Here is a 25,391-nt window from a genome sequence, read left to right as displayed (position 1 = left end):
TGTAGTGAATTTTTTTTATTCCACAGATGATGTTTTGCAGTTTTCCTGCAATTTGCTTCAAAAGTTTTTTGTTTTCCTTTCAGGTTCACATAATTTAAGCTTTTCTTGGTTCATTCAATGTTTTAGGCAAACCTAAATCATGCTCATTATGATTAGCAGACTTGGTATTTAATTAATCTCGTTTACTTAATTCCAAGACCCCATTGTCCATGTGTTAGTAATCTAGTTAATCTGTTTCTGAAAGCCATATAAGCCATGAATAACTATTCTAGATTTTTTTAAAAAGCAGTGCAACTTTTCAGAAATGACCTCAAGAAAGAGAAGCGACATTTGGATGCACTTTGAAGAAATAGGACCAAGCAAAGCAAAATGCAAACTGTGCAGTAATATATTTTCAGGTTCAGGAGGATCCACGTCAAATTTTAGACGGCATTTACAAACTAAACACCTGACTGCCTTGTCTACAAGGGAATCCAATCCAGATGACTCTGCAACTCTCCCAGTCCCAGGTAGTGTTGACACTGCTGAAACTGTTCGACCTATAATCCGATTTGTAGCAGAGACGAGTGTACAGAGCAGCCAACAACATTCAATTCAGCACAGTGTGAGACAACCAATTAACCCTATTAAACAGAGTAAAGTGGATAAAGAGCTTGTAAAAATGATTGAGCTTGATTTGCAACCCTTTTCCATTGTTACTGATAAAGGGTTTAGAGCTTACACAAAGGCGCTTGATCCATCTTACATTCTTCCAAGCAGACAGACCATTTCAGCAACAATGTTGCCCCAAATGTACAACTCCATTAGAGCAGAGCTAATGGCCAAAGTTAGAGATACCTCGGCTGTTTGTCTCACAACTGACTGCTGGACATCTTTAACAACAACCAGTTTTATGGCTTTGACCTGCCATTTCATTGATAATGATTTTAAACTGTCATCCTCTCTACTGGATTGTTTTTCATTTACTGAAAGGCACACAGCTGACAACCTAGAAGCAGAACTCCAGAAAATTTGTGCAGAATGGGACATTACAAATAAAATTGTGGCATGTGTGTCTGATAATGCTAGCAACATCAAAGCTGCAATTCGGAAGGCTGGATGGCGGCATGTGCCTTGTTTTGCCCACACTATTAACCTGATTGTCAGGGAGGGTTTAAAACACATCCAGGGGGTTGTGACGAAAGTAAAAACTATTGTTGAGCACTTTCACAGGAGCATTACTGCATCAGAGCATCTTAGAGCAACTCAGAGACAAATGGGCCTTGAAGAGTTAAAGCTCAAGCAGGATGTGGTAACCAGGTGGAACTCTACCTTTTACATGCTGCAAAGATTTTGGCAGCAAAAAGATGCCATTATTGCCACACTTGCCCTTGTCAGCCCCAGCTTGCCAACACTGACCTCTGATGAGTGGAAGATTGTGAGCAATGCCTGCAAGATACTACAACCTTTTGAAGAAGTTACAGTTGAAATCAGTGCATTAAATTCCTTTAAAAAGTACAATGGGCCTGTTGGATGCTTTATTCTGATTGGTTGAGAAATGTTCCATGGGTGTTAATTATTTTCAATAACCGCACACCTAACCTTTAAAATGTCTCACAAATAGGCACCAGAGCATTGTTTGTGGCAACCGTGGTGTAAAAGGAATAATTGACTCTGGTCGTTTGAATTGTTTGAAAATAATGCACACCCGCTGTACACAATCACACAATCCGCTTCGTGTTGTGCCGCATAACCACCTTGGGTGTGCATTATTTTCTTATAATTCAACAGCCCGTCATCAATTATTCCTTACTTAATGCACGGCTAGCTGTTGATCATCCTACTTAAACCATGGTCATTAAAATATAGCAATTATTTGACATAATATTTCTACATGACAGATACTCCCTTACATAACAGTTTTATTGCACAACTTCCAGTCAGTCAGAATTAAGTATTAAGACAAAGTCTTTGTGATTTTCTACATAAAATCACCCTACATAATGAAAAAAAACATTACATGTAACCTGATCATAAAAAAAAAACGTTATTATAATGAAACTCATGATTAAAATCAAACTTGAATTCTCTTACTCTCACTATGAAACTTTTACCTTGACCTTACAAACCGGGTCACAAATGATCACCATTGACTAGGTGCACAAGATGGCGTCTATTAACTTCGGGATTTGAGTGTACGCATCAGTACTTCCAGTCTAAGTGTTTACGCACTGCATATGACAGCATCTAGCTTACCTTGTTAAGTAGAATGAGTTCTAACTTGCTTTCAAACGGAAAAACGGAGCATTACATTGTTTTCTTCCCATTCGTCACGTTATAATAACACAGAGATAAGTTTTCACTCCTGTAAATACTGCGGTATGGGCTCAGTGTTAAATCAAGATCCGTAGGGACAGCTTCAACCCTACGAAAATCACTCGTATGTTCGTGTGACTTCGACTGCTAAGGGGTTTAGGAGATCTATAAAAGAAGCTATACCGGTTCCCTTACACTGGACTTGACTATTATACTTTATAATTTATGTATTTCTTATATTTCCATGTAAATACATTATGACTGTTTCTAATTGTAAACGTTTCTTGTAATGAACTTCCAATGAAAGTATTTCTAAAATGTTTTCATGTAAATACTTTATAATTAATGTTTCTAATTGCAAGTTTCCGGTAAAAACCTTCTAATGAATGTATTTCTAAAATATTTTAATGTAAATACTTTAGAATGAATGTTTCTATTTGCAATAGTTTTTGTAAATACTTTATAATTAATGTTCTATAATTTTGTTAGACATACTTACCAGAATTGATTAATTAAACAGTATTTTGTTGACATCTTTTACATTATTAAAAAGGTAATTATTTTCAAACAACTGTGTACACTTATATAAACCCTTTAAACCCCATTCTCCACAACTTATGAGATGGACAGTTACACGTTACCACTAAGGAAAGTTTAGCATTGCTGTTGCTTTATGCACCTGACTCACAGCATGATAGCATTAAGAGGAGACCACACATAGGAGCACCTTAAAAAGTAATATATTTATTTTAATACTTAATTGTATCATTATTACCAATATTAATTATAAAGAATTATAAAGAGGAAATAATGTAGTGCATATTATTCAAATTAAATCCCATAAGTGATGCGAACCCTCTTCAAACATTCATTCATGTAAAAATAAAATAATCTCCCTTATAGTTTTAGCCACCTCACAGTCTCTGTAGATGCATTGTATGGGAATACCCTCCTCTGTAAAAACACCAAAAATCACACCACTACATCCCTATAAGAAGTAGCTGGCATCCTGGCTCTTTCTGTGAGTCTGCTTTAATTTCAGAATTGCACTCTGTATTTACAAGTAGCTACAGTCATTAAATTGGGACATTAAATTTCCAGCAGTCCGAAGGGTGGGCTCTCAGCTGGGTCAAACACAACATAGTGGTTGCTCTTTCAGCCACACAGAACAGTCTGCCACTAAAATGTCAACTGGTGAGCAGTCGTCAAAGACACATTAAAACAAAATATACAGTATGTTATTTCACATACAGAATCAGGACACAAATTCAATACAACACAGAAAATGACAAAGCTGAGAGCAGGCTGGTCAGGTAAGTTATGAAAATAGGCTTAACCATGTCAGGTTATCAAATGCAAAACACTATACACAATACTGTAATCTAAGGACATCCCAATATATCACCTGTCTCAATTTACTCACTTTCAAATAGAGTTTTATAAAAACAGTGAAAGTTTAAAGCATAAGATAGGTACAGGGTACAAAATCAGTACTTAAATATCACTTGCCAATGAACCTTAAAGATAACTGACCGTTCACGGTTTATAATTAACATACAGTAAAAAAACACAAGCCGTCAGAACCAGTTTCTGTGGTTTCCATGAAAGCTTGGTGTATGTTAAGATCCTTTTTTCGTCATTTTGCAACACAGGCATATCAAAACCACAAATAATAAACCTGATTGAGGCTTTGAGCTGATAAACACTTCGTATTTTTTACTCCCATTTCAAGCCAGGGTCGTGAGGGTTCTCCCCCTTCAGCATTGTAGCCCTGATCGCTCCCTCCCTGATGAATCTTTGGTTTGAAACTGTGAGGTTTGGACATCATTACTGTTATTAATACAGTTAACTGTACATCGTTAAAACCATCAAATAGCCTGTCAAGTTGTCAAAGTCAGTAGAAATTTACTAACTGTTAGAGCGAGCTAGCCAGTCAATCAGCTAATGTTATAACTTACCTTCATAGTTGTCGATGTAACTTGATATATACACCTTGAACAACTTTTTCCTTTTGCTCATCGGAGCTGAGCATGCTGGTGTACTAGCCGATGGACATCGGTGATTGTTACTTTGATAGATCTTGCAGACAATGGGCCCTATTTTAACGATCTGAAACGCAAGTCCGAAGCGCAAAGCGCAAGTGACTTTGTGGGCGGATCTTGGGCGCTGTTGCTATTTTCCCGGCGGGAGAAATAAGTCTTGCGCCGGGCGCAAATCAATAAGGGGTTGGTCTGAAGTAGGTTCATTATTCATAGGTGTGGTTTGGGCGTAACGTCAAATAAACCAATCAGAACGCTATCCAACATTCCCTTTAAACGCAAGGGCGCAAGTTCCATGGCGGGTTGCTATTATTATGACGGATTTGACAGGCACACGCCAGGAGCGGTTCACAGCCGAGGAGACCCACGTTCTTGTAAGAGCAGTCAAAGACAGAGAAGTTGTTTTGTATGGGGATGGGAGAAACCCGCCCAAATCAGCGTTGGTTAAACAGGCGTGAGAGGAAATAGCCGCAATTGTCTCATCAGTTGCGCCAAGCACTACAATGATGTCAGGAGATGGGGGATTCCAAGCTGCCAGCATAAATCGGGCACGCCGGGCACACAGGAGGACATCGCTGCGTCCACCCTCACCGCTGAAAGGGTTTGGGGGCTTTGAAATCGGACACAAGAAACGCAAGCAAGGTTCAACCCCAAAGTACACTTACAAATCAAGTTCACATACATAAAGGTTTCTTATGAAAACATTTTAATTATTATTTAGATCAAATAAACGTAATACAGCCACACAACAAACTTATGAAAATATTTTAATCGTTATTTGCATGATAATTGTTTAACGCTGCCACACAAAATAAATAAAAACTATCACCACAATGCTCACCACAATGATTTCCCTTATCTCAGGGATTAATATTTTTTATTGTAACAATTTATGATTTAATGATTTCCCTTATCTTATATTTTTTATTGTAAAAATTTATGATTTGCAAAAATAACTGTTGCATCTGTGTAGATTAGATAAGCAATGCGTTGTGCACGCTATACATTATGGTCAAGCATGCGCCCTTAACATAGCATAATGAACCACGCGCAAAGCGCCACTGACTTTAGACTATTTTTTTTTGTTAGTAGCGCAATTGTTTTTTGAAACTGCAAAATAGCATAAGAGATGGTTTGCGCCGGAGCATGCCTCCTTTTTTGCACTGAACCGCCCAGGGAGCGCAAGTTCATTCCCTAGTTTGCCGAAGTGCGTCTGTGGAGGGAAAAACCCGCTGTGCACCAGTGCAAAATACGAAATGATACATGCGTCACTGACAAAGTCAATTGCGCCGGGTGCAAGATAGGGCCCATGGTATCACCGCATGGTATGGTAATTTGACTGTCCAGCTACAATCCAGGTTAGGACGTCTGGTGCACAATGCTTTTAAAATTATAGGAGGCGAGGAGAAATCAGTACAAGAGTTGTTTGATGCCGCCATTTTAAACCATGCCAAGAAAATTGTTGGGGACGAGACTCATCCTGAAAGATAATTTTAAACTACTACCGTCAGGAAAGAGATACAGGGTCTTGATGAGCAGGTCAAATCGATTTAAATATTCATTTGTTCCCACTGCAATCAAAGCTTTAAGCAGAGAAAAAATACTGTGAATCACCACTGTGTTTTTATGTATTTATATTTTATTTTATTTTTATGTGTTTTTAATGCATGGTGTATTATTATTATAAGGTATGTACTGACTTGCACGTTGTCCAAGACAAATTTCCCAGCGATGGGACTAATAAAGTATAAAGTAAAGTAAAGTATAAAGTAAGTAATTATTTGAGAGACTACATCTGTGCAACACAAGTGAATAAAACATATTATAAATTGAGCATTGTGTGTTGTGTTTGGTGAATAAATGTAAAATGATTCTGCAAGTAATTTTGGCTATAGTTTTAACAATTACATTCAATGGATCACACTCACTGTCCTAGTATTCAAGAGGAAATTACATAAAAACGTGAAGGCTGTTCTTGGCTCCATAAAATTCTTAAACTTTATGGTAACATATATACAAATGACATAGAGAGATACAAGAAATAGTGACAGCAACTAAACACTCTTCTTCCAGACACCTTTAATAAAAGTATTAATAAAAAATAATGAATTTGGTATATTTACAAAGAGCTTCTCCACTCCTCAAGGGTCTGTTCAGATGCATGGCAGTACCATTTGCCGCGTACCTGTGAGTGTCCAGTTTGCTTAGATTTAGGCTGACCACACAGCTTGCACTCATAGTGATAGCTCTCTTTTGCCTTTCTGATCTTTGGGGGCTCACCTTTCCTCACTCGGTCCCGGTTCTCAAGTTCTGCCCTGCATAATCGCCATTCACGCTGGTGATTAAAGGGATCTAGTGCTTGGTGAGGGAACCTAGGTTGGTCAGGACAGTAGGAGGTGGATGACCAGCCCTGGGTGGATGCTGAGGGTGGTGGTTGGGTGGCAGGTCAGCCCTGGGTGGATGTTGAGGGTGGTTGGTTAGGGGCGCCTGGTAAGAAGACCAGCTCTGGTACTGTGTTGGGGATGGCTGGTTGGCAGAGGACCAGCCCCCCGTACTGCTGTTTTGAGAGGAAGCAGCATTGTGTTTGGCAATAGCTGCTTCTTCCCCACCTGTGTGTGGAATAGCAGGTGTTCTGGAACTGTCTCGCCTGCAGATTTTTGCCTCACCCTCACAGTTTTCAGGCTCCTGTAAGAGACAGAAAACAGTAAATTTTTCAGTGTGTTAATATTTAAAAATTTTGTTCAAATACCAGTCCTTCCAGAAAAACGTAGAGTTTTTTTGTGATTGTTGCGGGCAAAAATCCTCGATTTTGCGGCACATTTTCTTAAAAATGCGATTGAATATGTGGGATATTTATACAATTTATGCGATGGAATTGCGGGAATTTGCGGAACTTGCAAAAAATGCGGAAACTTGCAAAAGCTGCAATGATGTTCACGATGTTAACCAATGACCGTTTGACCGGTGGTTGACCGTATCAACGTTAACCGGTCAAAGTTGTCGGTTAAAAAAAGTTCTCTCTAAATTAGGCTATTATAGACAGTGGACTAAAGGCTACTACAGTTAGTCATCTCTATCCAAGATCTTTTTGTGTGAAGCGAACAAATCCCTTACACTCAGTTTTTCATAACTTGCCTGTTTGTACTTAATAAACCTATAAAAAACATTTGGCGCAAGGTCACTGCGTTTGGTTTCGCACGCTCACAAGGTTTGCGAAAAGTACATGCTACGGGCTATTTTTTGGTAAATTCCTTTGTTCGAATAGTAAATAAAATACAGCAATAAAATAATTAAAATTTGTGTTTGTGGCTGATTGTGTTCCAAATTATTAACATTTACGTCTTTTAGGCTAACAGTAAAGTGCAGATTAAGTTTTGTTTTTGTAAATCCTCAGACATGATTTTTACCACTTAATTAAGTTTTGCTTTGCAGAAAGCATTTCTTTAAAGTGAATTTTGTTTTGTATAAATTGTATCTTAATTTTAATAAATGTTTCATCAACCAATTGCATGTATTTAATAAATAAAAAGCAAATAATATAGCAGAAAATATAATAACCGGTCCGTGCATGAAGGCGCCAGCACGGCGCGTTCACTTGCATTGCATTGTTAACTAGAATGCACCTCATCATAAATGAATAAAACTCAGCGTAGGCCTATATGCCTCTTACATTAGCATTAAATATCTTTGCTGCATTCGTTCTAGAAGATGACAAGGGCTTTCTTACACACAGTGCGAGACCTGCCTTGGCCGGTGCGTCTTTTATGCATTCTGAAGGCGGCCGTTATATCCATTGGTTTTATCGTGTTGCAGTCTATTAGGCAACATTTCGCATAAGATGAGCTTAGATTTGGAAATACATTAGGCTACATCTACATTTCAGTGGTAAGAGATAAAGTGATGATGGTCATCCTCTGTCTTTATTATTATTAGCACTATCTCAAACTAAAGCGCAGTCTATTCGGAGCTGTCATTTCTTAAATGAGCCGCGGCAATAATATATATGTGACTTTTTGCTACGAAAATGCGGGGATTATGAAATCATGCAAGCCCCGCATATTTTGTGCGCGGAAATCTGTAATTAATGCGGCGAAAGTGCGCCGTATTTGGAAAAAATGCAGCCTCGCATAAATATGCGGACTTTGGCTGATTGTGCAATATATCGCGGGATCGCACAATCGCGTTTTTCTGGAGGGACTGAAATACGCAATTCAGTCAATTTATGAAGATATTAAAAATGAACTCACCAGTCGGACACTGTGGTGTTGTTAATATTAACCAATACCAGGTCACTCCTGTCCATGATCTTTTGGCTGTCCTTGTCACGGTGATCCGTGTCATGTTTTGTGTCTGTTCCGATTGTCGTCACCTGGACTCTTGTTAATTAATTACCTGCCTCATCACACCTGTGTATCGTTAGTCTGTTTGTATATATACCACTGCCTGTTGTATGTGCACTTGCCGGATGATTGTCGCTACTTTCATGTCTGTTCCTGTTTCTTGTATTGGATGTTCCTGTGTTACCAGCCCGTTGTTATATTCTCGTGTTTCGTTTCTTGTTCTGTTAATAAATGTTATTTATTTCATTGTGAACTCTGCACTTGCGTCCTAACTTCCTCACTCCTGCATCCCAGTCGTGACAGAATCATCCGGCCATTATTGGACACAGCGAGTTCACGGAGGGCGGCTCCCCAGGAGTTTCGTCGAGGGGGAGTAGTGACATCGGGGTTCATTCCCCATCAGCCCCGATGTCTCTTGGGGACCACCGTGAGCGATCGCTCGCTCCTGCGGGAGGAGGATCGGCCCAGGCGGTCCCCCAACGGTTGAGTCGTCGTCGACGGTCCCTCGGAGGACCACCATCCTGCTCGCAGGGGGATCCTGAACGGACCACGCCCGATCATTTCCCCGGGGTGGCTACCGAGCGAGGGTCTCCGTTTCCGCGAGGGGATGGGAGAATATTTCCGGGGGCATCTGATCGTCGACGATTCCCAGGAGGGGGGTAATTCGTCTGCCTCGGTTCTCGGAGCGATCGCTCCGGTTCTCCTGGCGCAGTCCGGCCAACCGTTCTGTTGGTCTCATCCCGGCGGCTGCCGGCTTCGCCAGGGTCCCCAAGCCCTCCACCCCTCCCTTGGACTCTCGCTACTAGACTTTGTTTTTGTTTTGTGTTTATGTGAGTGTCTGGTAGCCACTCGTAGAGGGAGGGGTTATGTCACGGTGATCCGTGTCATGTTTTGTGTCTGTTCCGATTGTCGTCACCTGGACTCTTGTTAATTAATTACCTGCCTCATCACACCTGTGTATCGTTAGTCTGTTTGTATATATACCACTGCCTGTTGTATGTGCACTTGCCGGATGATTGTCGCTACTTTCATGTCTGTTCCTGTTTCTTGTATTGGATGTTCCTGTGTTACCAGCCCGTTGTTATATTCTCGTGTTTCGTTTCTTGTTCTGTTAATAAATGTTATTTATTTCATTGTGAACTCTGCACTTGCGTCCTAACTTCCTCACTCCTGCATCCCAGTCGTGACAGTCCTCAACTAGCTGCTTGATGTGGGAGTAAGTCATGACAATGGACTGGGATATGGCAAATCTCCTCCCTTTATTGTCCTTTGGCTTATTTCTGGGTTGCTTGTACCCTTTGTACAGCTTGAGAGCAACACATTCAGAAATTCTGTTCTTGTCAGTCTGTGAGCAGCCTGACCATGGACCATGAACAATCTGCAAATAGATGACCAGATCACATAGTGCTCATTATATATGCATGTTAACATATTGACATAACTGTGAAGAATTTGGTTCCAAAAAATAAATAAATTACTGCCTGTAAGGTTTTGTTCTGTGTTTTCTTGTGTTCTGTGTGTTTTTTGTTTTTAGGACTTTTATTTTGATATCCTGTTCTGTTCCGGCTTTTATTTTGATATTCATCTTGCCATGTCACGCTTCACACTTCCTGTCTGTTTTGTATATAACCACTTCTTGTACACCATATCATTGCTGATTATTACATTTGTATGTCCAGCCTGTTAGTTTATCTGTTACTTGTTTACCTGTGCCTTGTTTCTGTATCTGTTCCTGTTTTTGACCCGTGCCTGTTTTTTGGATTTTGTGATTCTTCTCTGCCTGCCCTGACCATTTGCATGTTTTTGGATAACAATTGTGGATTGCCCTATTGGATATGTTTGCTGGCCCTTTTTGGGATTTACTACAATAAACCTTTTGCACATGGATTCATCTCTCCTTCGCTTTCTTCAAGCACACCCTGTTACAGAATAATTAGCCTACCCGGAATCCAGCGGATGTTTGTAAATTTCCCACCGGCACCATGAATCCAGTATTTGCCCTGCTTGGACTACGCCAGAACAATCGACCCATCAAGGAATATGTAAAGGACTTTCTGGATGTAAGCTTTCAGGTACACTTTGATGATGACATGCTGAAGAACATTTTTGTAATGCTCTGGATGAACATTTACCCCTGTATATGCCACGTGATATGTCAATCTGGTCCCTGGAACATTATATTGATTTGCTTTGTTGTTGTGTGGCTCTCCCGTCACTGTGGGTGTTGTGGATAGCAAACCAGAGACTATCCACAATACGACAAGCCATGTCATGCCTGTTTTGCTCATGCCTGTCCCTAAAATGGCCGCCACCATGCCTGTTTCTAAAATGGCCGCCACCATGTCTGTTTCTAAAATGGCCACCACTATGCCTGTCTCTGCACCTAAGATGGCTGTCATATCACCTGCACCAGTTTTTGATAGGGCTACCACCATTCCTGCACCTGTGATTCAAAGAGCCATTGTCACCACCACACCTGCATTAATGAGGGCTGTTGTTAACCCTGTACCTGCCATCAGACCTGCACCTGAGCCAATACACAAGATGGCCATAACGTTTGAACCAACTGCTTCCGAGGTATGTCTCATTAACATTGTACTTCCTGAATTTGCCATGGCCCTGTGGTGTGTGTGGTCTGCCTTCTGCTCTTTTGTTCCTTGTGTTCATCAAGACCCTGAATCCCCTGGCTTACCTGAACCACCTGAATCCCCCGGCTTACCTGAATCGCTTGAATCCCCTGGTTTACCTGAACCGCCTGAATCTCCTGGCTTACTTGAACCGCCTGAATCCCCTGACTCGCCGGGTTGACCTGATTCGCTGGGTTGACCTGAGTCGCCGGGTTCACCTGAGTCGCCTGATTCGCCGGGTTCACCTGAGTCGCCTGATTCACCGGGTTCACCTGAGTCGCCTGGTTCGCCGGGTTCCCCTGAGTCACCTGATTTGCCGGGTTCACCTGAGTCGCCTGATTCGCCGGGTTCACCTGAGTCGCCTGATTCATCTGGTTCACCTGATTCATCCGAGTTGTCTGGTTCACCTGATTCATCTGGTTCACCATCAAGACTATCGCCACCCTGGTCAGCGGAAGCTTCCCCAAGTTATTTTTGGGGGGGGGGTAGTACCCGGACACAGGAAGGAGGCAGGGGACACCGAGGTGGAGGCAGAGGTGTACTCTGATCCATGCCTGCCTCACGACCCTGGCCTATTCCTGCCCCATGACCAAGTTCCACGTCTGCCTCATGACCCAGTTCCCTGTTTACACCTTGATTCTGTTCCACGTCTGGCCCATGATCCTGTTCCACGTCTGGCCCATGATCCTGTTCCAAGCCTGCCCCATGACCCAGGTCTAAGCCTGCCCCATGACCCAGGTCCAAGCTTGCCCCATGACCCAGGCCCACGCCTGCCCCATGACCCAGGATCACGCTTGCTCCACGACCCTGGACCATCCTGGCCACACGACCCAGGACCTCCTTTGGCCTCTGGACTGCCCCGCTTTAGCCAAGAGGTCTCTGCCTGCCCTGACCATTTGCATGTTTTTGGATAACGATTGTGGATTGCCCTATTGGATATGTTTGCTGGCCCTTTTTGGGATTTACTACACTAAACCTTTTGCACATGGATTCATCTCTCCTTTGCTTTCTTCAGGCACACCCCGTTACACTGCCAAAATCAGTATTGTATTAGGTCAGTATTAAAAAGTAAATTCTTAATTTTACGCACAATTCAGTAACCGCCGTGTTATTCTGTCATCTTTTTCTCAAAACGCGATAAACACCAGTCCTCCTTTTCTGCAAAATGCAATAAATCCGCTCAACAAATCACAGCGCACCATTCCACGTAGTGTAAAGAAACAATGGCGGTGCATTGAATACACACATAATCCTAGTTTTCCTCATCTACTTTTACTTCGTGATCAACAAACAAAAAAATACTTTTGATGGCATTGATAAACTTGTGGTGGTTTTCTGAGACGGGGAAGAAACATAAGCCTCTCGGACGACGGGAAAACGACAGCTGTTCTCACACGACAGCATGAAGGTTCTGTCATGTGTAATGGAGAATTTTGCATAGTTTTAATACAGTTTTATTGTGAATTCTTATGAATTCAACAGTTAGTTCCATGTTGTACTGGCCCTCTAGTGATTGGTATGAGAACTGCAGAAGAGAAAAAATTTTAAGACAGGAAATGATGCAACACAGCAGTTGATATGGGTACTGCTGGCTGTGGGTGAGTCTGCATTTGCCTCGGTGCAATTTGATAAAAGATATAGATGCGGATTCAATGTAAAATAAGATTAGTCTTTAACCCTTGTGCATCAATTAAAAAAAGTTACACATAGGTTCACAGGGGACAAAAATGTCCATGTCTAAAAAGTATCATAAAAATATTATAGATTAATATTTTTTTCCACTTTCACTGATGCCATTTTTTTAACCAACATCAGCTCTAATCACAATGACCAAACATTCATTAATTTTCAGAATTTTAACCCTTTAAATGCTGGTTTGTTTATACAATGCCACTGCTGTTTTTTTATGATAAAAAGAAAATTTTTAATTATTTTCAATTTACTAAATGCTAAGCAGATGTTTCTTCTTTGAGTATTACAGCCTTGGATATGTCAATGATTAACAACAACATACATTTTTATGCATTCATATTTTTATGCAGTATCCGATTAAAAAAAAGTTACCTCTCAGGTCCATAAATGTCCATGTCAAAAAAGTGTCATAAAAATATTGTAGATTAATATTTTTTTTCCACTTTCACTGATGCCATTTTTTAACCAGGATCGGCTTTAATCACAATGACCAAACATTCATTAATTTTCAGAATTTTAACCCTTCAAATGCTGGTTGGTTTACACAATGCCACTGTTGTTTTTCATGAAAAAAAAAACGACACCTCCTTTGCAGCAGTTGTAGTCCTGTGATTTCCAATACAATATATTTTTTTCATTCAAACTTTTCACACACGCGCACACACACACGCACATTCTGGTTTCCATGTTTTGTGGGAATATTTCAGAGATGTAATGCATTTTATACCATACAAACAGTATATTCTATTCCCCTTACCTACCCCATTCTCTAACCCCAACCATCACAGAAACCCTTCTACTACTTCTCATTTTCAAGAAACATCATTCTGTTTGGTTTATAAGCTTGTTTTCTCATGGGGACCTCAAAATGTCCCCAAAAGGTCACAAAAATACTGGTATTCCTATCTTTGTGGGGACAATTGGTCACCACAACGTGATAATTACCAATGGCACAATCTGGTAAAAAATAGTACAAATTTTTATTTTGAAGCCTTGCCAACAGAATGAAAGCCTTTTAACAAAGATTGCATCATTTTATAGTTGAATGGCACCGGGATTAAAAATAGCAGTTTTAATGGGGACATTTTTGTCCAAAAGGTCCTGAGAGAAAGTATTTTGTGTACCTAGTAGAAAATAGATTTTTTAAAGGAAATGAAGGTGAAATATAAAAATTCAAAAAAATGCACACATGTAACAAATTTTATGCAGTTAGCATTAACGCAGGCAAAGTTATTAAAAAAACAAAACTGAAAAAGACAAAAATGTCCTCAAGGATGCACAAGGGTTAAGTATTTTATGTTTGTAAAGTAGTGATGGGTAATAATTTGAGTATTTAAATGGCTATTTGGTGTTTTGTGAACTTTAGTGGAGCCAGGGCCGGCGTCAAGGGGGGGGGGGGCATTCGCGGGCAGTGCCCCCCCGAACAGGTTGTTGTGCCCCCCTACAAAGTTTTTTATTACTTTAATATATATCAAGAATAATTAAAATAAATTAAACATTAAATGTTTCATGACTTGTAATGTAATTAAATGAGGAAAATATAGTTGATATATGTTTTCTTTAATTAAAATAGACCAGTTTCTCTGATTGGATGTATTGCCGCATCTCACCCTTCTTACGTCTTTAGCATATTTGTGACTTGATACTAGCAACGTGTTTTTTCGCAGCATTTTATGGATTGTGTAAAATATGAATATTAGAACATTTAGAACGAACCAGCACCGCACCGCCTGCTTCATCTTCATGCAAACACAGACTGGCTCAAACTCAGAGATTAGAGCTCGAGGTGGAATTTACAAATCTACAGGACACTGTTTTAAGGAAGTTTAATGTTCTTACACACCGTCTTCACAGCTATTTTAAAGGTAAGTTAGCGTTGTTTTAAATTACGTAAGCTTAAATGTGAAGTGTGGCTAAAGACCGTTAACAGCATTACGACGTGATTATGGTAAAACGGCTTTTTTAAAGCTAGGACGCGGTTTGCGCTGCGCTATGAAACCCATTCATTTCAATGGCTTGCGCCGCGCGAGGGCGGTTTGTTGTAGCGTCGAGCCAAGCGCGAGCGCAGCGGAGCTCAGCTTGCGCTCACGCCGCAGTCGAAGTTCAATAGTTTTGCGCATAGTTTGTGGTCTTTTGCACTTTATACGGGAAATGAGCTGACAGTCTGTACTAGTTGTATGAGTGTGTGCTTGCTGTATTTGTTGTTTTAATGTCTTGTTTTTGCAAGTTATTGTTGCTATTGCGTGCCCCCCGTTGGAAGCCGAGTGCCCCCCTGTTAGTTATGGTCTGGCGCCGGCTCTGAGTGGAGCTGTGGCTAATGTTAATGCTACTACACATTTTATCTAGGTCACATATGTCTGCAGTAAATGATGACACCACTAAAAGGGTGATTTTTGTTTAATATTACAGGTATGTTTCATTCTGTATGTTGTTGGTTGTTATTATATTTATGTTCCTTTTGTAAAATGTAATTGTATGTTGTGATGTATACTTTTGGAAATTGTGCAACACAGCAGTTGATATGGGTACTGCTGGCTGTGGGTCACATATGCCAGCAGTAAATGATGACACCACTAAAAGCGTGAATGTTGTTTAATATTACAGGCTGCGGTATTATAGTAAAGAAGATTTTCATCAACTGACAATTGCTTGCCGTGTATTTATTGACAAGTAAGACCATTGTGTAGAGAGTGAGGGGTTCGAGTGGATTCCAGTAAATTCGTGATAACGCAGAGTAAAAGAGAAATCATACACTTTTTGCATGGGAACGGTAATCTGTCACTTTGGTCTTCTGACACCCGTCACACATGCTAACACATTAACTCCAGGGGATCTTATGAAAAACTTTTGTAAGAAAAAATGAAGAGGACGTAGAAAATCTTGATGAAAGTAGTTTATTGTTGTAGCAGTGACAAAGCACGTCGTACTTTGGGTTCAGTGGAGTCAGATTGAACCCTGAGCAAAGTCAGTCTTAACACTTTATAGTTTCAAACCTGTTTTCCCACCCCTAATGCTAATGAAGTATCCCTTTAAATGTAAATTTAGACTAATACTACAAATGACCTCAATATCTCCCACTGTGCCTAAATGGGTCATGTAGTATCCAACTGTGTGCTCAACCAAGTGATCAGATAATGTTTAGATGGATGTCTTTCTATCACAAGCCCTCTTTTGACCTGTGTTGGTTCAAGAAGTCTTACATTTGCTCCCATCCTACTAAGAATATATTACTTCAGGTTATATTATTGTATTGCTTGAACTGAGATTACCATTTATGATTATCAAGCCTTTTGGAGGGATGAGCTTTATTCAACAGCTAAATTGAAGTGGAATCTTTGTCAAGGCTGACTATAAATTCTTACAGTCCCCCATTTGATGCTCTTGGCAGAGAAGCATCACATCCACTCCATTCATAAAGATTACACCTCCCATTAATATTAGGGCAGGTGCCCAGTGGCGGCAATACCCTGGCTTAGGTTGTCCCCCATCTGGCCACTGGAGAATCTTACCCGTCATGGGGTCATCACCTCATGCACACTGGTTATCGCTCCATCCCATTAGGCAAGATTATCATAAGGTCTCTCCTAAAATTTGGCAATATGAAACAAACAAATTTTTTTGGGTTTGGGAGAGAAATATTCAAGAACCATCACAGCCAACGGGAACGTCCTAAGGTGATCATTGATGTATCTGCAATCTGGCGTCTTAATAGAGAACACATACAGCATAGCATAATACATTGACAAACAATGAGTAAGATATACACACTGTTTTGAAGGTTACATCCCAAAGTAAATCTGAATATGTAATAGCTAATTCCCCATTACCCTATCTTTCTTATTAAGATCAATGACATTAACACATTGTCTAATACTGGCAATTAAAAATCAATTCTGGAATATTTTCTTAAAATAGGATAGTATTTGTCAGGCACATTCACATATACAAGGTGTAGTAACACAATTTCTCTCATCTGTGACTATTATCCTTGAGAAATGATTCTGCATATGAGTGAGTTTAACTTTACAAGCCTCAAAGTCCGTTTCTGGTGCTTCACACAATAGTTGTTTTTCCACCATGTCACACTCGCACATGAAAACAAATGGGGTTTTGTCACAACAGTCTGTGTTTATTCCCTGCCATTCTTTTGATGTCATTCTTCTTCATTTCTTTTAAGAGTATGTTCCTGTAATGTATCAAGGTTGTCCACCTTTAGAATTTTCTCAAACTCAAAATTTCCTTGCTCCTGGAAAATTGTTTAAAGCATAGCATACATTCATTCTAGTGTCATGTGTAGTGAGTCTTCATAATATGGTTTTCCACCTTGGTAGAAAGACTGCTGTCCATACTCTCTAGAAATAGTTTGATTTATTTGTGCTTCTCCTATCGATTGTCCAATCTTTTCAATTTTGAAAACAGCTCCTTAGATGAAGCTTTCATAGGCATTGTTCCGATTCGTATGTCACAGGATCTTTTAGACCTGTCGTTCTGGGTATTAGCAGGTTTGGAAATGTCTGGATTTCCTATTCCAGTAGTAACTCTAGAGACGTCCTGGTTCCTCTTTCTTGAGGAAGTACCCTGGCATCACTTGTCCTGTTGGCCTTCTGGTCCAAATCGTCTTTCTCCCTAAGGTTACACATTTTAGACATCTCCATGCTTACACCTGAAACAAGAAGAATAGAAGAGGTTGCCCCCCTTTTCCCCCACAAGAACTTTTCACATTCAAAACATCAAAGTCACATGTTTAATCACAGAACATCAAACATCAGTAATGTTTTAAAAATATATATATTTTTTAAATTATTGGCATTAAAACATTTTTCATGAATCTTCAAGAATCACCCCCCTTTTGATAGTAAACTTTTTTTTTCTAAAATGTGCTACTATCATAAAACAATTCTCTAGTTCAGTCATGTTGTTCACACGGTGATGTGTCTGGCAAGGTTTCTTCCTTCTTTCCATTCAACAGTGCTAACTGGGTTTCTAAATTGTCTATTTTCTTAAGCAAATCACGAAAACGCCCATCTGTCTTTTATGTGAAAAGTGACACTGTCTTGCCTTGTGTCCTGTCTTTCCACATCTAAAGCAAACAACTTCCTGATCTTTCCATCTTTTCTCTGAACAATGCCTAGCAATGTGACCATCTTTTCCACATGCATGACAGACAAAGTTTCGATATCTCTCTTTGTCTTGACAATGCCTAGCAATGTGACCGGGGTTTCCAAATGCATAGCAAAGAATAACACCTGAATTTATTCCTGCAAATCTCCTTTGTCTATGATGGAAGCCATCAGTTAATCTAGAATATTCTGTTCTGCCAAAAGCAGCAACTGGATTTCTAGAATTGATACCTTTCATTTGACTATTAGCATTATTGTTGTAAAACTGTGTCATTTTAGCAATAATGTCATCATATTCTGAGAAAGGTGTCACAAACATTGACACAGCAGAATGGATGAGTGGATCACATTTGTTAATCAAGGCAGACTTGAAAGTGACATCATTCTTAGTAATATCAGGATTGCCACTGAACGTTTTAAATGTCTCCAGTAATCGTTCTGAAAACGCTGCTGGGTGCTCTCCTTTCCTCATCTGCAAGAGAGATATTTTATCCCAATCAACTGATATCATACCCAAAACTTCAAGAAGTGCCTGTTTCCTCTCTGACTTATTTGCTGTTCTGTTCTTTACTTTCTGAGTTAAGGCTCCAGACAAAGTATCAGGCAGACACATTTTTAGCACAACACAGGCATCACCATCAGTAAAATTATATAGATCTGCATATTGTTCCAGATTCTTTAGAAAATCTAATGGATCCTGCTTGGCAGGGTCAAATTTCCCAATGTTCTTGATCACAATTTCTAGTTCAGATGGATTAAATGCTCTGACCATGGTAGAGGTCATTGGCTCTTCCCTTCCTTCACTAGCACGCATCGTTGTAGTCACATGAACTGGTGCCATTGGAAATCTAACTGTAGAGTCAGAGTACTGACTTCTAAATGACTGAGAATCTCTTTCCCAACCCTTAGCACTTTCTTCCTGCAAATCTGGCATCTCCGAAACTGGACTACACACTGTAACATCTAACAATGTCTTACTAGCATTTTTCTCAGTTGTGCCATTCATTATCATACACTGACAGGCTGTCTGTGCTTCCTCCAAACTGTTGGCCAAAATTTCCACAGATGATTTGAGCATGTCTTTGTTAGTTCTAAGCAGTGCATTCTCATTCTGCATCTTGACCTTTTCTTCTTTCCAAATAGTTTCAATGGCCTGGTAATTTTTTGTAGAAATTACCTCAACACTGAGTCGCTCATTTTCAGCTTTTAACTCATCTACTCTCTTCCTAATTACATTGTACGATGCAAAAACCGCTTGAAGCACATTGGCAACCTTTCCTTTTTCATTTTTAGGCATTTTAGGATAAGTTTCAAACTTAGAGATAGCCCATTCATATGGCTTATCAACAACGTCTTCTATTCCATCAAATAATCCCTGTGTTTAACAATCAGCTTTTCCATTTCAAACATCTTACTGAATTATGTGCAATAATTCAATAGGTATTTACAACTTACTCTAACTATTACTACACGTTATCTAGTTGCTTTAAGATATTCATTAGTCTGTTTGTTCATAGTTCCTGTACGTTGGACACTTATTAATTAACAACATAATATGTCAGGCCTCTGAACCTGAAAGTTCCTGCTTCAGACATGGCCACAGTCCGTCAGGCCTTAAGTTCATCTACACAAATGCTCACAAACAGTTTAAAATATAACACTGTCACAATACGTCGGACACACCACACTGTATTATATTTTACAACAGTCTACCTAGCTGTATAGCACTTCAGGGGTAACAACAGTTATCAAGTTTAAAACACTGCTGCAATACCTCGAGCAAACCCAAACTGGTTCAGGTTTTTGTTTTAAACTTCACAGAGCCACAGTGCATTGGGCTCTCTACACAACAATTTCAGTTACTTTAGGAACTCTTTTGTTATAATTCTGGAACCACACTACATTGGGTTAATTCAATTACTTTAGAATCTTAACAGAAATTATAACAATTCCAAACCAAGTTTCTTTTAACTTGAAAGTCTTACTACTTTGGAGGCAACACTTCTTCGGGCCTAAACCTCTGCTACGCCAACACTCACAAATAGAATAAAATATAACACTGTCACAGTACATCGGTGCTTCTGTGTTATATTTTAAAACTATCTAGCCACAGTATACTTCGGGCTTACAACACTATATATCACGTTTAAAACTCTGCTACAGTACGTCGAGCAAAACCACACTGCTTCGGGTTTTTAGTTTTAAACTTTACAGAGCCACTGTGCATCGGGCTCTCACTACAAGAAGTTTCAGTTACTTTAGAAACTCTTTTGTTATAATTCTGCCACCACACTACGTCGGGTTGATTCAGTTACTTTAGAATCTTAACAGAAATTATAACAACACAACACCACGTTTCAGTTACTTTAGAAACACACAAACTTAAACACTTCAATTACGTTAGAAACAAAAATTCCAATACAACTCTGCCACCACACTACGTCGGGTTAATTCAGTTTCGTTAGAATCTCAAACAGAATTGTATAAAATAGGCTTAAGAACTCCTCCTGCTAAATTAAACAAACTAAATTCCTTCCTCTCCTTACAATTTTCTTTTCTAGATTTTTTTAAACAAGGGGGTTCCCTAAAACAAAAAAACAGCATTAAAGAAGAAAAGTCAGTCTTTCTTACCTTTCCCCGCTTTTTTTTTGAAATCCCTCGCTGTTTGGCTCGCCAGTGTAAGAAAAAATGAAGATGACGTAGAAAATCTTGATGAAAGTAGTTTATTGTGGTAGCAGTGACAAAGCACGTTGTACTTTGGGTTCAGCGGAGTCAGATTGAACCCTGAGCAAAGTCAGTCTTAACACTTTATAGTTTCAAACCTGTTTTTCCACCCCTAATGCTAATGAAGTATCCCTTTAAATGTAAATTAAGACTAATACTACAAATGACCTCAATATCTCCCACTGTGCCTAAATGGGTCATGTAGTATCCAACTGTGTGCTCAACCAAGTGATCAGATAATGTTTAGATGGATGTCTTTCTATCACGAGCCCTCTTTGACCTGTGTTGGTTCAAGAAGTCTTACATTTGCTCCCATCCTACTAAGAATATATTACTTCAGGTTATATTATTGTATTGCTTGAACTGAGATTACCATTTATGATTATCAAGCCTTTTGGAGGGATAAGCTTTATTCAACAGCTAAATTGAAGTGGAATCTTTGTCAAGGCTGACTATAAATTCTTACACTTTCCATTATTTTACTCAAAGTCAACAAAAATCTAGCAGGACCAAAAAAGCGATGACATCCCAAGTATAACAGCAGCAATGACAGTGTTCTTAATATGACAACATAAGTTTTTTTATTAATGCCATTAGTGTTTATTTTAATCAGTGTATACCACTAGTCAACTAAATGAATATAACATGGCATCAGTTTTTATAATAAATCTTTGAAAATCAAATTATGGATTTGAATTTTTAATGTTATTATAACCTAAATATGCTATGTGAAAGTTTGTAACAGAAAATAGTGGTTTTCATCTTGTCACTTTCTTGGTATAGAAAACATGTTTTTACCGAAATTAGTCAAAATGGATGTATTGCGTTTTGGAACCAAACTCTTTAAATATTGATATGAATACTAAAGAATACAGTTATATGAGATGTAGATACCTCTCAGCTGCTTGCTGGCCTGGAGCAGAGCCACTGCGCTTTCTTGAAGCCCTCCAAGGTCTTGTCAATTTTTTTTTGCTCTTGAGGGTGTATCTGGTGGGGGTCTGGTCAAAGACACTTAGATGTGAGTATAACCTCAAAATCTCTGCCACTTCAGCATTGGGGAGTGCTGTTATAGTTCGGTTAAGCCCAACCAGGTAACCTGCCAAGGCATCAACTGCCTCCCATCCAGGAATCCCTCTGGCATCACACCTGGTGTCCTGTTACAAAATTAAACCAATAAACATCTGGTACAAGAGCAAATATAAAGAAGCCCACATTTCTAATGGTGAAACATTATCCACTTTACCGGAGCTGGAGTGACGAGCTCACTTTCCTCAAATGGGCAAAGACTGGCCCAGCAGAGGCATCCCCCTCCTCCAGTGGGGAGTAGACGGGCCCTGCAGAGGCATCACCCTCCTCCAGTGGGGACCTGGGATCTTGCCTGGGCCTAGGGCCACCGCTTCCAAATCACTGAGGTGATTAATAAAAGTATACACAAAATAATTAATAAAGAATAAATAATCTTTTAAATGTTTTTTTGGGTCTGTTCTACATTAAAAGTGAAAAACTGGTTATTAGTTTTCCAATTTTTTTATATCAGGGGTCCGTTCTTTGTACGTCGCTTAATACATCAGAGATCAAATGAGACATCCGAGATGTTCAGATCTGGCTAATTATGATCTTGCTTATTCAGTTCTATGAACACCTCTGCTGTTGATGATTAGTATGGCAGGATTTAATTATCTGAGATCATTGCGCATTCATTCACTGCAAGAAAAAGCAATACAGGTCGATAATAAAAACACTGATCCATGCTGTTATTGCCCGGTTGTTACAATGGCCAAGAACATGCCCTTTTATTAGCCCTTGTAGTGCGCGAGCTATTAATGAAAGGTTATTGTGAACTTTTTATGAGGCTGAATTTGTAAACCCAGTTAAAGCTATTTTTGTATAGGGATGCACCGATACCACTTTTTCCATCTCCGATCCGATTCCGATACCTGAATTCTGAGTATTGGTCGATTCCGATACCTGCCGATCCGATACTACTGTATTTTTCTTAAGCAATTTAAATTACACACACACAGACACACACGCACACTATATATAAATGTGTATAGTGCTTTCTGCTAAATCTAGCATAATATAATTATATAATATATAATTATAAGTTTAAAGTAAAAAACAATAATTTAAAATTATTTACAAGTTACAAGAACATTAGTAATTATTAACCATGGCAGTGTTTAGGAGAAAATAAAATAGGCACGTTTGATCAAATAAGTATGCTAAATATATTTTTCCAAATTGCGCAAAAAGTCACAGTAAAAAGCTTTAGTGTGCAGATGGTTATTTTGGGAATTATGCACTTTACCGGACCTTTTATGCACATTTCCGGTGCAGAATTGATGCGCCTAAATCATATTGAGTGCGCATTCTGCGCAATACTGCGCTTCCTGGATGCAGCATTGATGCTCTAGAAGCATCCTCACACTCACATGGGAATCCTCGCTCCGCACTGGAAAGTTACGTTCTTAACTATTAAAACACAAAGAGATTTGATGCATCGTGTGCTCAGCACATACTGAATTGCATCCATCCAACAGCTTACTGAGACTTTATAAAATAAGATATTTAATAAAGCCTAACGTTACAATTACTGTGTGTGTGTGTGTGTGTGTTGAATGACGCGTTTTCATCCATCCGTTTTCATCCATCAGAATATCGGATCGGTGCATCCCTATTTTTGTACATAAAATCACCCTACATAATGTAAAATATATTGTGTAAATATAATCCTGATATCTTTACTATTCATGTTAAAGATTGAAATTAATGATTGAAATTAATGATTGTTATCAAACTTTGATGCTCCTAAAGTACTTTAAGTCTCTTTTAAAAACATTAAAATTCTGTTTTGTCTGTTTGTAACATCAACCTAAAAAGCAGAATAAAAAACAGGTGGTGGTCCTGTATCTTCATGTAATGTGCAAGCAGGAGTGATGTCTCTAAACTGATCGATTGTACAGATCATCTCTGGAGGCAGTAGCTCTTTCTTAAACCCACAGCCAATGCAACACTTTAATTGCTGATAAATAAACATTGAATTGTAGTTTATTAAAAAAAAATGTTTTTCCCTCTTTTGTGCAGTTGTAGATAATACACCAACACTTTTAGCAGTTCCCAATAACGTCTTAAATGAAGTATGATGTGCAGTATATGAATGTAAATGTTATTTTACATCATAATATTATAACATTTTGAACTGATTTCTCCTATAGATGTTTATCAAACTATTGCAAAACTGAAGTGGAGCACTGGTGCTGGACCGGACGGAATGGAATCTAAAGCCCTATTCGGACGGGATTAGTTTTACAGGGGAAGATGGCGTAATGTAATTTTACCACAGGACGTCGGGTAATATAAATGGTCAATTCGGACGGGATTAGAAATCTCTGTAAAACATTCAGAAGTGGGAGGGGTAACTCGTTGGCGCAGCGCGTCACCTCTCGTCTTCACGTGCACTTTACATTGCTTCCAGATATCAGATGTGCAAACAACATGACACAGACAAAGAAAACGCGAAACACTGTGTTAAATTTCAGTTTGGGGAGAACGTCAGTTTCGTAAACAGTTCCGCGCATCTGAGAAGTGAATTTGACTTTTTTTTAAGTTTGTGTCGTGTTTTATTCAGAAACTGACCTGCCACTGACTTGTTTCTCCGTCTAGAACGCAAGTAAATGCCTCTTTAAGCGCTTTTATATTTAAAAGAAACCCGCAAATTAAAAGGAAATGACGTGATTTACGTGTATATTTATAGCTGGTCGATTCGCACTGGATTAGTATTACCTGAGGTAATTTCTCCGGACCTTTTTACAGAAGGTAAAAGACGCCGTAATCTTTACTGACATTGTCCGTAATGATTACTGACATGGAGCATTCGGACTGGACTAAAATCACAGAGAACCTCTGATAAAAACTTGCTTTACCCCACCTCCCTATGTAAAACTAATCCCGTCCGAATAGTACTTTAGTTTATAAAATATGCATCAAATATTCTGATGTTTCCCCTGGCAAAACTATTTAATTTATCTATAAATACAAATTCACTTCCACCTATTTGGAAGATGGCTAGGGTATTACCTGTTTTCAAGGGTGGAAAATCAGATGATTTGAATAACTTACAGACCTATTTCTATTATATGTTCAGTCCAAAAAATATTTGAGAAATTAATTTTTTTGCAGTTATGTGAATTTATTGAAGAACGTGGTATATTATCTTCTGAACAATCTGGATTTAGACCTAATCATTCTACTACTACAGCTTCTCTCAACTTCACTAATGATGTATATACAGCATTTGATGAAGGGAAATATAGTGCCATTTTTATTGATTTTTCAAAAGTGTTTGATACAGTTGATCATTATTTACTCCTAGATAAATTGTATTCGATTGGCTTAAGTCAAAAAACGTTACTATGGTTCAATGCCTATTTACATGGTAGGCGTCAATATGTTGCATTACAAAACACATGCTCCACAAATTTAATTACAGGTAAAGGTGTGCCCCAAGGCTCTGTACTGGGGCCACTTCTCTTTTCTGTTTATATTAATGAT

The 25,391-nt window shown here is 39.1% G+C and overlaps 1 long non-coding RNA gene across 1 annotated transcript; it reads right to left on the bottom strand.

Annotated features, from left to right (window-relative positions):
• Positions 1 to 9,552: 9,552 nt before the first annotated feature.
• LOC141353231 (uncharacterized) lies at positions 9,553 to 22,617 on the bottom strand. The gene is made up of 3 exons (XR_012360245.1): positions 22,081 to 22,617; positions 21,732 to 21,991; positions 9,553 to 10,052 (listed from the first exon to the last, which is right to left on the bottom strand). It is a non-coding gene; the product is annotated as an uncharacterized lncRNA (long non-coding RNA).
• Between the last annotated feature and the right edge of the window lie 2,774 nt (positions 22,618 to 25,391).

Source organism: Misgurnus anguillicaudatus, chromosome 21 (assembly GCF_027580225.2).
Source record: "Misgurnus anguillicaudatus chromosome 21, ASM2758022v2, whole genome shotgun sequence".
Taxonomy (NCBI): domain Eukaryota; kingdom Metazoa; phylum Chordata; class Actinopteri; order Cypriniformes; family Cobitidae; genus Misgurnus; species Misgurnus anguillicaudatus.
Note: the sequence above shows the minus strand (reverse complement) of the source record. Positions and strands in the feature narration are given on the sequence as shown.